The sequence below is a fragment of the Eucyclogobius newberryi genome, unplaced genomic scaffold (assembly GCF_026437365.1).
Source record: "Eucyclogobius newberryi isolate DKJ021-1_F unplaced genomic scaffold, fEucNew1.0.hap1 SCAF_10, whole genome shotgun sequence".
Lineage (NCBI taxonomy): Eukaryota > Metazoa > Chordata > Actinopteri > Gobiiformes > Gobiidae > Eucyclogobius > Eucyclogobius newberryi.
The window spans coordinates 9,146,783-9,161,026 of record NW_027315724.1 but is presented as its reverse complement, the minus strand read 5'-3'; the positions used below and the strand labels follow the sequence as shown (position 1 = coordinate 9,161,026).

At 39.3% G+C, this 14,244-nt stretch overlaps 1 long non-coding RNA gene across 2 annotated transcripts; it reads left to right on the top strand.

Moving 5' to 3' along the window:
- The first annotated feature begins 7,463 nt into the window (after positions 1–7,463).
- Positions 7,464–10,073, top strand: LOC140370453 (uncharacterized). 2 transcript variants are annotated; one of them, XR_011928367.1, is made up of 4 exons: positions 7,464–8,072; positions 8,398–8,457; positions 8,734–8,892; positions 9,204–10,073. It is a non-coding gene; the product is annotated as an uncharacterized lncRNA (long non-coding RNA). The 2 variants fall into 2 exon arrangements; XR_011928366.1 differs by having other exon boundaries at positions 8,398–8,545.
- The last annotated feature ends 4,171 nt before the right edge of the window (positions 10,074–14,244 follow it).

Below are 14,244 nucleotides of genomic sequence, written 5' to 3'. Positions count from 1 at the left end.
CACAAGTGAAGCCCCGGCCACAATTGAAGCCCCGGCCACAAGTGAAGCCCCGGCCACAAGTGAAGCCCCGGCCACAAGTGAAGCCCCGGCCGCAAGTGAAGCCTCCGGCCACAAGTGAAGCCCCCGGCCACAAGTGAAGCCCCCGGCCACAAGTGAAGCCCCGGCCACAAGTGAAGCCCCGGCCACAAGTGAAGCCCCAGCCACAAGTGAAGCCTCCGGCCACAAGTGAAGCCCCCGGCCACAAGTGAAGCCCCGGCCACAAGTGAAGCCCCGGCCACAAGTGAAGCCCCGGCCACAAGTGAAGCCTCCGGCCACAAGTGAAACCCCGGCCACAAGTGAAGCCCCGGCCACAAGTGAAGCCTCCGGTCCCAGTCCCCGCCCACCGCCTCCGCAGCTGCATTAGGGAGCAGCTGAAGAGAGGAAAGTTGCAAAAATGTAAGTTACTAAGCAACACGTAAAAGTTCTTACCATCCTGTGATTCCTCCAGTACAGGCTGTTTGGACTGTGCACCTGCTTGTAAGAAAAGAAAAATCATAATGAATCATATTTAGCTATGTTAGTAAAGACACACACTTACATTTGACCTGTTGTTTCTACTGCCTATTAGTTTATATTGCTGTTTTATTTAGCAATATTAGTGTAAACAAGCAGAGGAAGCACTCATGTCAAATATACAATTAGTCTTTCGGTCATTCATATTGAACACACATGAAAGAACAAAACCAGAACAGGACCGGAACAGGGTCAAGAATAACTGAACACATGCACAGGACAGAACATGTCCTAAAGTGGTCTTTCATGGCAGGACATCTGTGAACTTTTCTGTAAACCTGAGGGATGATGGAGCTCAGCAGCAACTGGTGCAGACACGGCTATAATAAAAGGCAAACCTTTTTGACACGAGGTACACCAAAAAAGGAGCTAAAGCGTTACAGACACAACTTACACATATCTACATGTCTAGATGGGGCGATGCAGAGCATAGTCCTCTCCAGCTTTTCATCCTCATCCATTGCTAAAGGAAAAGACATCATATGAAAAATATATCTACAATTGACTAATCCTCCAGACGGTGTGACCCAAATTTGATGTAGACTTTTGTTCAAGCAACACATTCATATAAAAATAAGGAACACATTTATTTAGGTATACTTACCCATGGGCTCAGCAGGAGTGGTGGTGGGGACACGAGTGGAAGGGACAGAGGAGGACAGGACAGAGGAGGATGAAAAAGAAAGAGGGGAAAGAGGAGCTGCTGCGACCACTGCAGTCAGCACTAGCATATAGACGCCATCGGAACGGAAGTTATCGTTCCGGAAGATACAAAGTCCAACAATGGCGGCCCTCGTGGCGACCCAAATCCCTTGCGGTTAGAGACAAGGCGTCTTCACCATTTCGCGACACCTGGTAGGTGAGGAAGGTACATTTTCTGTCTCGCAGCAGAAATACTCCAGATTGGCCTGGCGGTTAAGGGCATGGCTTGTGCTGTAGGAGATCATGGGTACAAATCCCTCATGGAGACAATTTTATTATTTTTAAACTTCTAGATTGCACAGTCTCACAGGTGAGCAAACGTTAAAAATAATGTCTCCTAACTACTACAAAAACTTAGGGTTAGGGGTTAGGGTTAAACCAAGAGAGAAATTTATTGCGGGATCGGTCTGGTCGCCGACATGTTGTCGCCACCATGTTGGATTTGTTCCGATGGTGTCTATGTGCTAGTGCTGACCCTGCCCGCTGGTGCCTTTTCTGCAGATACTGCTGCAGCATCCTGGTCCCTGTCGCACACTTCCTTTTGAGGATGAAGGCTGCATAGCCATCATGCCTGCTCTCCCAGACCTCCCTCCAGGTGCACCACAACCCACCAACAGCTCATCCTCTGCTGCAGGAGTAGGCACAGGTGGTTGTTTCTGTAATAATAATAATACAATTTATTTGTAGACATACAAATAAATTGCATAACTAATTTAAACAGTTGAAACTGCATTAAAACATAGCAGAGGTTAATATACTGATGGGTGAAGGGTTTCACCTGTATCTTGTGTATACACCTGTATCTAGGAGAGCGCTGATCTCCTAGAAGCTGAGGGCATAGCGCAGGAAGGACTTAACGCTGTCTTTGCTATGCCGCTCAGCCAGCATTACTCCAGCGGCCTCCTCTTTCTGGTGGCTCTGGATTAGGCCGTGACCCCAAGCTCAAAAGATGCTCAAAAATAGAGTTTCGTACCGAAAAATCGGGCACTAACTAATTTTATTATTTTTGTAATCTCAAATATATGTTCCTTACTGGGTAAAACGTTCTCCGCCTGAAACTTGCACAATAGCGAGATACAAGAGCCTGAAGTTGGGTAAATGCTCAGATTTGTGACTTTTTGGCATGTTTGCCATTTTCAAGTTACTATTACTAGATAACTAAAATAGATGGAAATCTCAAACTCGGTCAGCACTTACACATTGGTACAAATAAAAGGATTCCAGAGTATCATCAATGTAGCTTTATCATTTTAGACATGAATCAAACTGAAAAGTGCCACAAAATCCAATTTTCAAAAACAGCTAATAAAAACTTTTGAACAGTTTTTTGCCACATTTCACAATCAACTTTCTTAAAATATGAATCTTTTCAACATCAGCGTAGAATTGCTGAAAGTTGGGCATGTCAGAAATGATCATTTTAGCATTTTGCCACTTTCAGTACATTGTACTTGTATTAATATCAAAGATAAACAGCTTAAACTTTTTCAGCACTTACACTTTGATACTTATAAGAGTATCAAAGTGTATGGTAAAAAAATAAAGATTTATTTATATCAAACACACAAAAATAATCAATCCCTGCAGTGTACAAGACTCTTTTTCTCTCCAAGCTAATGCCATGACCTTCGTGTGGTTGAGCAGTTTCCTCTGGTGTTGAGTCATCTGATTCTGTCCCAGTACCAGTACCAGAGGAAGATGGTAAAAGTGTCAACGGATAAGGTGTCCACAAACACAAGCTCACTGTTGTTCCGGCGGTGAGGGTTATGGAAATGCAGCTGTGGGTAATCGTTTTGTAGATGATACTTGAGGTTGTCAGTCCTGAAATAAAATAAAAAAAAACTGGGTCAGTTTACAGACATATGATAGAGATGACAGAGACATACCAACGGTGATATCAGCAGCTCCAAGCTTTTCAGAATTCCCACAGTGAGGGAAGAAGTTCAAAAGGTGAATTTAGGATGAAGATAAATTCAACTGTATATGTTGAGTTTAAAAGCTACAATGAGTTTTAAAGCGCTTCTCCCTTTGGACTTTATCATTCATTGTGGGATTTTTATTTGATCAATCTTAACCTCTACTATTCATCAGTTTGTGAGAGCCTGGGACTGTGTATCTGACACACATGTCCCCCATTGTGTGGACTAATAAAGGCTCATCTTATCTTATCTTATCTTATTAATTAACGTACCTGAATTCACTGATGTCTTGTCCTTCTTTCCGTTTAACAAGTTTGATGACGAGCTGAACCAACTTTGTCATCCGAATGAATGATTCTCCTTAACGTTGAGACAAAGCAACTCGCTTCCTTGTCTTATTTTTGCCATTACAGTACCAGTATGTTGATGCATTGTAATTTAAATTATTAATTGTGACAATCATACACAGAATTATACAGTTTCTCACATTCAATATAAAACCACCTTTTATATATTTCCAAGACAAAGGTTGCTTCGTGGTTATGTCAAAATGTATTGTGAAGTTTTACGCACCTTTCTCTTTGAGAGCCATGATGTTTGGTCAATAATCTTGTGTATTCTCTGCAGCATTACTTATGGTAATGCACTTCAATGGCAACACAGTCCTTATTTCTAATATTACATAGAATATTCTCATCAGATTTCTTCTCTGCAGCTTTGTAGAGCAGACCTTTAAAAAAAGAGACAGACATGTGCAAAAAATGATTAATTTCTAGGTTCTAATTAATTGATTGTAATAATTTCTGTTTCCGCCTGTACCAATCTGTCTCTTCCACGCTTCCCGTAGACTTTGGTGAATCTTTCAGCCTTACGACAGACTATGCGTTGTCTGGGTAAAACTTGCTGTGAAATGTGTGGCTCTGATGATGATGAAAGTTTGGCAGATTTTGATCGTAGCCTTTTTGGAGAGATCAATGCAGCAATCGATGCCTTCCTCTTTCTTTCACTTTCAGTCTGTTCTTTCTCAAATTTTCTCAAGTTTATTTAAGTACTCACTGTACGCGCTCTGCCATTGTGTCGCACATTTGCGGAAGGTTTCCCTCTGTTGTTCCGTGAATAATTCACAAGGAATTCCTGTATCGACACCTGTATGTACAATACACCGGCGGACACCCTTTTTACGGGGAAATTTTGGCCTTATGTCTTCAGAGCTGTCCTCATTCACCATTGACATGCCGCATACTAAAGGTTGTTTACATCGCGTAGTAATACTGACCGACAATCGGCGATCACCTCATTGGTACAAATGGTATCACGTGACGTTGACACCCCCGTGGCAGATGTGCACATGCGAAAGATATAACAACGCAAATAAACGCTTTTATCTCAAAATTGACAAGGATTTCGATGGAGAACTTTTTCCTGAGCTTTCTTTGTGTAATATCCAAGAACGTGATCTTAACAGATTTTAGAGCCCAAATTTTCGGACCGAGCTTGAACGATGTGGCTTTGGGGTCATGGCCTAGATCAGGTACAAGGTGTAGCCCACATCATTCTCCAGGAGCCAGCGGAAGCGCTTATCCTTGTACTTTCAAAACAGGAGGAGGTATTATCCCAGAACCTCAGCAGGGTCTAAGATTTGTCCTCAATGCCCCTGACTCGGCCAGGGGGAAAAAATGGTCTTCCTCATTTTCTCTGTATAAAAGAAACACAATAACAAATTATGCTCCTCACTCGAATTACGCAAACATGCATAACATCACAATCCTTTCATTGAAATTTCACATCACTTTATCAATTTTTCACCTCCTGATAAGGCCCAGATCAGAGTTAAGTTTACGTACCCTAATTCTTTTTTAACAAATAACACATTTTGCATGATCATAGAAGATTTGAGTGAGTGGTTTATTATTGTTTATATAAAATGGCCCTAAACTCAAACATAACCAGGACTAAGTAATGATTTAGGAGTAAAATAGAAATCTAACACAGACAAGTCCATATGAAGGTTCCCCTGTTTTTCTAATTATGACTTTGTTTGGTGGAAGGGCATCTGTGGTAAATATTTATCATAGTTTTTACTTCCATTAATTGGCAGGTTGTGAAAAAAATTGAACCATTGAAAACACAGATTACAGAGACAATTAACACTTAAGGGACACACTTTCCTTACAGTTTAAATAAAAGGTGTTTTAAGATATAATTGTTGTGTCATTTATATGGAGTTTGGCTCTTGGTTACAGTCTGTTTGCTAGGTAACAGTTGTGGAATGTCATATTTGTGCTCATGAAAATGAATTACATTTTGATTGCAAGTGTGTATGCAAACACTTCCAGGACTAAAGTACAAACTATTTGCAGTTCAGGCAAAACAAATGCAAAACTCATAGCTTTATAGTACACAAAGGTACAGTGAACACAATATAAAAATGTAGCATGTAAACTTGAAACTGAATTAAGACATTTCCCCATTGTGGGACAAACAAGGTTCTCTTATCTTAAAGGAATTATGGTGGATTTTTGGCACCAAATCTGAGTCTTATTTCCTCGAGGCGTGGACAGCCGATAAGTCCTCCCACATATCAATCATCCTTTGTGCCCTACTGCTCACCTGCAGCCTCGGTCTGGCTCGTCCCCAGGATAGCAGCACGTTTCCCAGGCTGTGCATGCATGGTTGATATGTGTGTTTAGCAAGATCCTTAAGTGTACAGGCTGAAGGACGGCAGAGGAAGACTGTGCTCGAGCTGGCTCAAAAGAGACGAAAATCTGTCATTCTAATAAACAAATGCACATGCGAGGCTGTAGCGTACTTCCGGACGGGGGTGAGTGAATGCGCACTTTTCAAAAAAAGGGACCGACAGTCATTTGAGTTCTCAAATCGGCAAAAAATCCTCTATTATTCCTTTAACACACATACTGTAGATCTGATGAATTGTTGATGCTATAACATCGTGACCATTTATGCACGCATGTACACGCGTAGACGGGTAGTTTTATAAACGCATATCCGCCACCCTTCGTTTTATAATATAAAAAGTATTGGGTACACACTAGGGCTGCAGCTATCGATTATTTTAGTAATCGATTAATCTATCGATTTTTTCTTCGATTAATCGGTTATTTTTTTTTATACATTCCGTAAACCATTTAAAAGCATAAATCGTTTTTTAAATAAACGTTATAGTTCATTGTAATAAACAAATAACAAATTGAGTTTCTGCCTAAAAAAAAACACATTTTATTCTTAATTTCACATAAGTTAGTCCCAAAAACAGCAACATTTCTCTTCAGTCTAAAGTGTTCTGTTTGTATATGAAGAATATATAAAGAATATATATAATGGGCTAATTAACTTTGTAAACAGTTACAGTATGAATCAATTTGCGTTTCTGTCACATAACTTAAAATAAGACATTTGTCTGTAAAACATTGTGTGTAAAGTGATGCTGGTGTTTTGAGCGCTGGCTCTACATTTTGTATTTTGTCACTTTACGGCGTTGGCTCCGCGTCATCGCGGACTTTCTGTTTCACATCAGATTATTATAATACGGTCGCGGTCCTCCTGCTGTTTCCATAGATGTATTGGCCGTTTCAAGGCGCAGAGGAGGTGTGGCATGTTTGAAACGTACGAGTGTGACTGGGAAGCAGAGTGTGGAGCGCGAGTGTGGAGCGGGGGTCCGCGGTGGTGCGGTGAGGACGCGGAGGCTGGGGTGGGCGGCGCGCGGAGCTCGTTGTGGAGGTTAGAGCGGCAGTGTGCTCTTTTCACAACAAAACTCTTCCCGTCGCACCTATAATAGAACCATGGGTCACACTCAAGCCCCCGGAAGCCAAGATGGCCGCCATTGAAACCTATGGAGTTGCTCCATTGGCGCATGGTTCCAAAAAAGTTTTTTAGTTCCGCATTACTTCCTGTATACTGGTATATCTCCTCCCACTTTTGTGACGTCATCGCCGTGAGGCTTTGGCGTCGGGAGCGAGCTAGGCCATAGGCTGTAGCCTGTATCGTTCAAGTTCGCTACACCTGTCACAAGACTAAAAAATGACTTCAAATATAAAATTATCATTGTACCATTAGCTCATGACCAAAAGTTCTCCACTCGCATCGCGCCAGTTTTTTTACGGCGATAACTCAAATGCGGAACTATATTCTCAGCCTGATAGCGCAATATCCCTACGCCTGAATCATTCCGCCTCTGAATCAGCCAATCAGGGGAGAGATTACTACAACAACATCAAACATGGCTGCTCCCGTGGAGCGGCATGTTGTCACTCGAGCCGATAGAAAGTGCTATGAAAATATGGATTACACCTGCATCACACACATTTCATCGGTAGAAAAAGAGCAAACACAGCCACAGACTGTTGTCCGCTGGAGGAAGCTGATGACTTGTGCTCGGAAGTGAATAGAAATCGATGGAATAGACCGCGCGTTAGCGGCAGCTGTTTGTGTACACGATGACGACTTCGCCAAACAAAACTATCCTACGTCTTCTGTGGCTTCTTCGGACGGAAATATTTCTTATTTTCTGGAGAGTAACAAGCCAGGCTTTCACCCTACATGCTATAGACGTTTCACCCTACATGCTATAGACGTTTCACCCTACATGCTATAGACGTTTCATTGACAAGAAACGAATTACTAGTGCTGAAAAGCTTGCGGCAATACAGTCGGTCTGTGGGCAGCATGGAGAGGGTGAGGATGACGCTTAATCTACCACATCAACTCTGCCACCTTCTCCCAAACGACTGAGATCTACCACAGATGTAAAGACAAAATCATCTAAAAAGTCAAGCGTACTTCCTTCAGTTTGCATCATTTGCAAGAAGGTTGATCGCTGTATCAAAGAGGCTCACAAGACAAAGAAAGATAAATTGGTCGAAGCTGAAACTTTAACTGCTGGTGAGTAGATTATATATTGATTCTTGCATGTGTGTTTTCTCTTGCTCGTGGTAAATAGGACTAATCACAGTGAAATAAGTTGGCCAAAATATACATAGATAAGATAAGATATTCCTTTATTGTCCCACATTGGGAAATTTCATTGATGCAACGCGGGTAGATCCAGATGTAGATACAGAAGAAAAGAACAGATCACTATAGGAATATGTGCCTAGTTTATTACATGTAGGTGTAATGTATGTAAGACTGTATGATGAGAACTTTTGCGATTGTTTACTGATTGTGCTCACCCTTGATTGAAATTCTTTTACTTCTCCTTTACTAGGAAGTTTGGTCAAAGCAGCTGAATCAAGAGCAGATGAATCCATCCTGATGTGTACCAGAGGTAAAGATTGTGTTGCCATTGAAGGCACCTCTATCACAAGAGGTGTTACAAAGAATAGCTTTCTGACAAAGAAGACAAGTGATGAAAGGTAACATTTTGGTAATCAAATAAAATATATATATATATTTCCATATATTTAGATAAATTCATCATTTCATTGAAAATTATTGTAATGACTACACGATAATTTTAAAGACGTTTGAATCAAAGCAAATTTCTGTTTGTAGTGAGCTAGTATATTTCTGACCAATCACTGCATTTCCTTGCTTTATACAGGTGACCTAAAGTCTGGGAGTACGGCGATGCATATACAGCATTCTGTGACACTGTCATCCGGACACAACTGATTGAAAACCAGGAAATCCTCAGAATGAAGATGCTCTTGTCCCTGTTCCAGAAATTCATCAAAAAACACCCAGGTCATGGAAGTTACCGGTAATTAAATTATTCTTATTGTTTATGAAAGAAAACAATAGAAGATCAGATAAACATCACAGCTATGTTTATTCATGAAATTTCATTCAAGATCAAACCAATCCTGTTAGCTACAGGAGTCTACATATTTCCATTCATTTTATTTATTTATACAGGGAAAACCCAATGAGAAAAGTGGTTACCCTGTTAAAACACAACACAAAATAAACAGCAAACATAGGATACTAAAACACAAATAAAATAATTCTAAAACACAAATAAAATAGTAATCTATCAATACTGAATTTCTATTCCTTCTCTAATTTTTACAGATCCGATCTTCTGAAGAAGAGATTACAGCGAGACTTCCCACAGCTGAATTTCCACAAACCACCAAGAAGAAACCTGAGTGAAATGGTTTCCACGGAGACTACAGGACTTCTCCACCAGGATTTTTCAACTGAAACTGATATGTCAGTTTCTGAGATGTCATGTAGTGATGGAGAAATGGTGCCAGAAAGTGGTAAAGATGCTGCACTGCGAGAGCTCTCAAGGACAGTTTACAGTGCAGGTGTATTACTGAAACAAGCGGTCAAGAGTGCCTCTAATATGGATGAAACAAGCGGTCAAGAGGGCCCCTAGTATGGATGAAACAAGCGGTCAAGAGTGCCCCTAGTATGGATGAAACAAGCGGTCAAGAGTGCCCCTAGTATGGATGAAATAAGCGGTCAAGAGTGCCCCTAGTATGGATGAAACAAGCGGTCAAGAGTGCCCCTAGTATGGATGTAAATCTGCCTCCTACACAAGAGGATCTAAATGTTTCCTCTGCCAGAAAGATTGTGCCAATTGAACTTTATAACTTACTAGCTTGGTGTGTAGGTGCTAGTGATAAATTGACATTGTCTAACATGGTAATGTATCCGAGAAGGTTGATCTTTGTTTACTGTCAATTTGCCAAGATATATATTTGTCCTCAAAAGGTAAAAATCAAACCAGTGTTGTACTTACACATTTTGACATCAATCATACTTATATCATTCCTCTGTTTGTATGTATATCCTATTCTGCAGAAAGTTTGCCTTACACTAGATCGAAAGATACACATGTCAATTAGCCTGTTTATCACGATGTAAATACTGCTTTTATGATTGTAATTATTTGTTCATATTGAAAATACATTACATAAAATTATATCCGTTCTATAGAATAAAACTTTTACCAATAGCCTATGTTTTCTTTCTTCAAATGGGCAACTGGTGTTGAAAGGGTTAAAATACTACTTTTAGATTATGTTTTTATAGTGTAGTATGAATCAAGACTAGAGAATTTGTAATTGTTGAAGCATTCAGTTGAATACTAAATGTGTAGTAAGAGTTTTCAAGTGCGTAACGATAACATGCAAAATTGTTAAAACTGTTTTTTTTAACTTACGTTTGCTCTTAAACTAAAGCACCCAGAGTCTCACCACTTTACATCCTCCAAGAAAGTAGTTATGTCTCTGAGAATCTGAATTTCTGAAGTAATCAATCAAAGAATGAAAAAAATAAGAAGGTATGAAGATGGGTGTACACCCCAATTTGTCACATATTTGGGTAAACTGGCAACTTCGACACCTATTTTCTCAAATACTGGCAGAAATCATGCGGAGAACTTTTTCCCCCAGCTCAAGTACATCTTTGAGATTGGAAAACCACTTTTGAAAAGTAGTCTTGATGTGGTGGAGCGAAATTCATTTTCTAGCCACATTCTGAGTTACAGCCTATGGCCTAAGCACGTCACAGCAGCGTGAAAGACTGAGAACAGTCAACACGGACTTTTGGAATAATTCGGCTTGAAATAGTCTGTTTACGTAACGTATAATGATGAATTGTTATATCCATCTATAAATATACATGTATCATGTTGTAAAGCTCTGATATTTAAGAGAATTATAAGGAAGTGTTAAGATAAAAAGTCTGGTTTAATGACAATGAATTTAGAGGTGGAATAACGTCCTCATCATTTTCTGTAGTTTTTGGTTTGGGTATTTATTTTGTTATTAACTTTTCAGTTATTTATTTACATAATATAATTTGGCCAATATGCATTTTTTTTAATCAGATGAGAAGAAATATAAAATATAATCATCGATTCTGTTACATAATTGAGTTAAGCAGTATTTAATTATATTCAGTTTCCTTTTGTGTCGTTTTTATATCATGTCAATCTTTAATAAATACAAAACACATTTGTTTATTAATTTATTTAATAAGAATAATGAACATGAATGAACTTGTTCAATAAATGCAAATCTGATTATAACTACAAATGATAAATTGATTTTAGCCAGTTTTAGTTGAGTTTTAAAGCTACAATGAGTTTTAAAGCTACAATGTGGGAGTCCATTATTAAAGAGTTTTGGAGTCGGTGTACTGTTCATTATTATTATCATCATTAATAGAATCAGAAAATGTATTGCCATTGTCAAAGAACAGAATTCACAAACAGTGGAACATAAAAAATATTAACAATGATAAAACAACCTGTATAAGTCAAATAGAACAAACTGAATAAGATAAGATATTCCTTTATTGTCCACACCTGAGGAAATTTCGTTGTTGCAACACAGTAGATACAGAGGAAAAGGACAGAAAACTTATAGGAAGTTTAAAAAACACTCTTAATAGATCAATCTTAATAGAAGAACTCTTATAAACAAAAACTCCTATAGACAGAACCTCTCATTTCTTAATAAGGAATGGAGGGGGGAAATAGAGATAAAGATAAAATAAAAACAGCTAGCGTAAGACAAAATAATACTAATAATAATGGTAAAATAAACACTCTTTTTACATCAGTTTCCATGGCTACGCAGTCTTCTGGTGAAAAGGACTTGAGTAAACTCCTCCGTTCAGCTCCATCGTTTGACTGAGGGACAAACAGAACATGTCACAGCTTTAGATTATACAAGTCATATAACACGCACTTCATATGTATTAGATTTATACAAGTCATAGAACATACACTTCACATGTTTGTCCTGAAGCTGCTTTACAGACACATGTGACACAGCAGTGGCTCTTTTGAAGAACAATTATCATTTAGTTTTTTTGGTCATAACAAAACAGACATTTTATAAATTCAAAGTACTGATTCTACACCGTTTACTTTTAGTCGAGGCACAAGTTAATATTAAAATAACTTTTGCTTTGGAGTCGTCAGGAGTTTACTTGAGATGACTCTGTGTCTGCAGTGACCTGTAGAGCTCTGGACAGCACAGACAGACTAAACTCACTGGTCAGCACTGAAGATGAGAAAGATACTCATTAGAACATTGATATATTATGCACATTTAACAGAGAAAAGCTGGAATATGTTATTGACAGATTTTCTTTTCGCTCTGTAACACAAAAGTTCCTCTTTTCACATTAATTTTTAAAGCTAGAACCAAAAGTCGTTTACTTTTGCATAAGTTTAAACTTTAGAAGTTAGAACATAACTGACATGTTTGCTAAATCTCTACATATTCCATGGAAGTAAATCCATGACATTCCTATAGAAAACATGTATGTGCTTTGCTGTTTAAACACAGCACACTTCATTATTAAATGGGTAATAAAACCTCAAATGTAGTCTCAGCCCCTGTGAGTCACGACTTCGTCAACACCTTTACATTTATATATGTAAGATATGACCCATTTCAGCAGGTTATATTTGAATTATTGGTAGTTTTTGATTGCACCTCATACAAACATCACTTTATTTCCCTTCTTTTTCTAGTTTTCCTTGATCTGTGCTTAACCTTTTGTCTCTTAGAACATTTAGTAGGAGAAATGATGAGTTATTTATTTGCAGAAGGCACGAGCCATCACAACGTGTTGTTCCAATGCATCTTTGTGTAGCTAAACGTTAGCACGTGTTAGCTTGTGTTAGTTCGTGTTAACTGTGTAATCGTTGTTTTACACTTCACATGGAACGATGTGTGAAACGTGAGGAATGACATACAAACACAACTTGCTTGTATCATGGTCTCGTCGTGTCACTTTCTTCTGCTTGTGTTTAGTTTCCGTCAGATGTTCTCCTGAGGCTCGTTCACGAGGGTTACGTGCGCGTACACCGTTCTCTGGGAGGTTAAATTGTATTTGTAAGTATTTTAGAAACAGTCAAAGGGTGAAATTCCTTCTATTTTATTTTGACTAAAAACAATTTAGCATGTTTGGTAATTTTAGAAGCCGAACTCCTGAAATGGTCAAACCAAAAGGCTGCATTCTGCGGAGTGGCCACTACTCAATTTGGAGCCAGAGGCAGAGGGGGCGTACCCTATCCAGATAATATAATACATCCATGGTCACACTGGTGAGTTTAAAACACGCCGCTCTCTCTGTTGTGCTTCAGCTGCTTCAGGAAAAAGCTCCGTGGGAAACAAAAGCGCCACTAGTCGTTCCGTGCGCTCCGCGCGCAACAGATTCACGTGTTTTTAATGAAATATGTAAATTAAACGAAGCATCGAAGCAATAAAATAAAAGCTTTTTTGTAATCGAATCATTGTTGCAGCCCTAGTACACACATAATCGTTTTAAATTTATGTCCATCCACACAAACCCATATAAATGCACTCTTGAGCGCAGTCATAAACATGGTATACCTAAAAGTTAGACCCAGTCTATGCAATGAGAGCAAGCCATGGGGAGCAAGCCTTTTCTCGTCGTTTGACGACGTGGTCAGTATTAGATCAACCCCCCGCTGCCTCACGGAAGTCAGAATTGGCGCCAATATGGCGGCCCAAAAACACAATAATTATATGGCGGCCCTCGATACGCTTCAGACACTGGATTAGGGTTAGGGACAAGAGAGCGGATTTGGACCCATTAGAGGAGCATTGTGGGTAGCCCGCAAGTGTGTTGGTGTTTTTTGTTGTGTTTTCGGGACGCGCGTGTGTCTGCCGCATCCTGGTTCATGTAACTAAATAAAATCTTGTTGCAAACGAGTCATGCCTGCTCAGCCTCTGTGCTACGGTCAGGAGATTACTGGGCAAGGGAAGAATGTAGAATTAGTTTGATTAGCGCTATAAATTTCAAGCTTATTATTAGACATGAAAACCACAGTAGAAGTCTCACCTCCGAATAATGCATGAATGGATCACGACATTTTACACTTTGCTTATTTGTTTACATGCCTGCTGGGTATTTTAAGTTGAGCTCCTATTTTTATTTAATTCAAATTTTGCACTATTATTTCTTATTCAAGCTACATCAAAGAAACGTGCACTATTAAAGTGTTTTGAAGAAAAAAAAACTGGGGACAACCTGTTTAAGTTGCATTTGTGCATTTTTTTAAAATGTGTTACGAAAGTATCGGATTGGGGCTCGGTATCGGCAGATACAGTACTCAAAA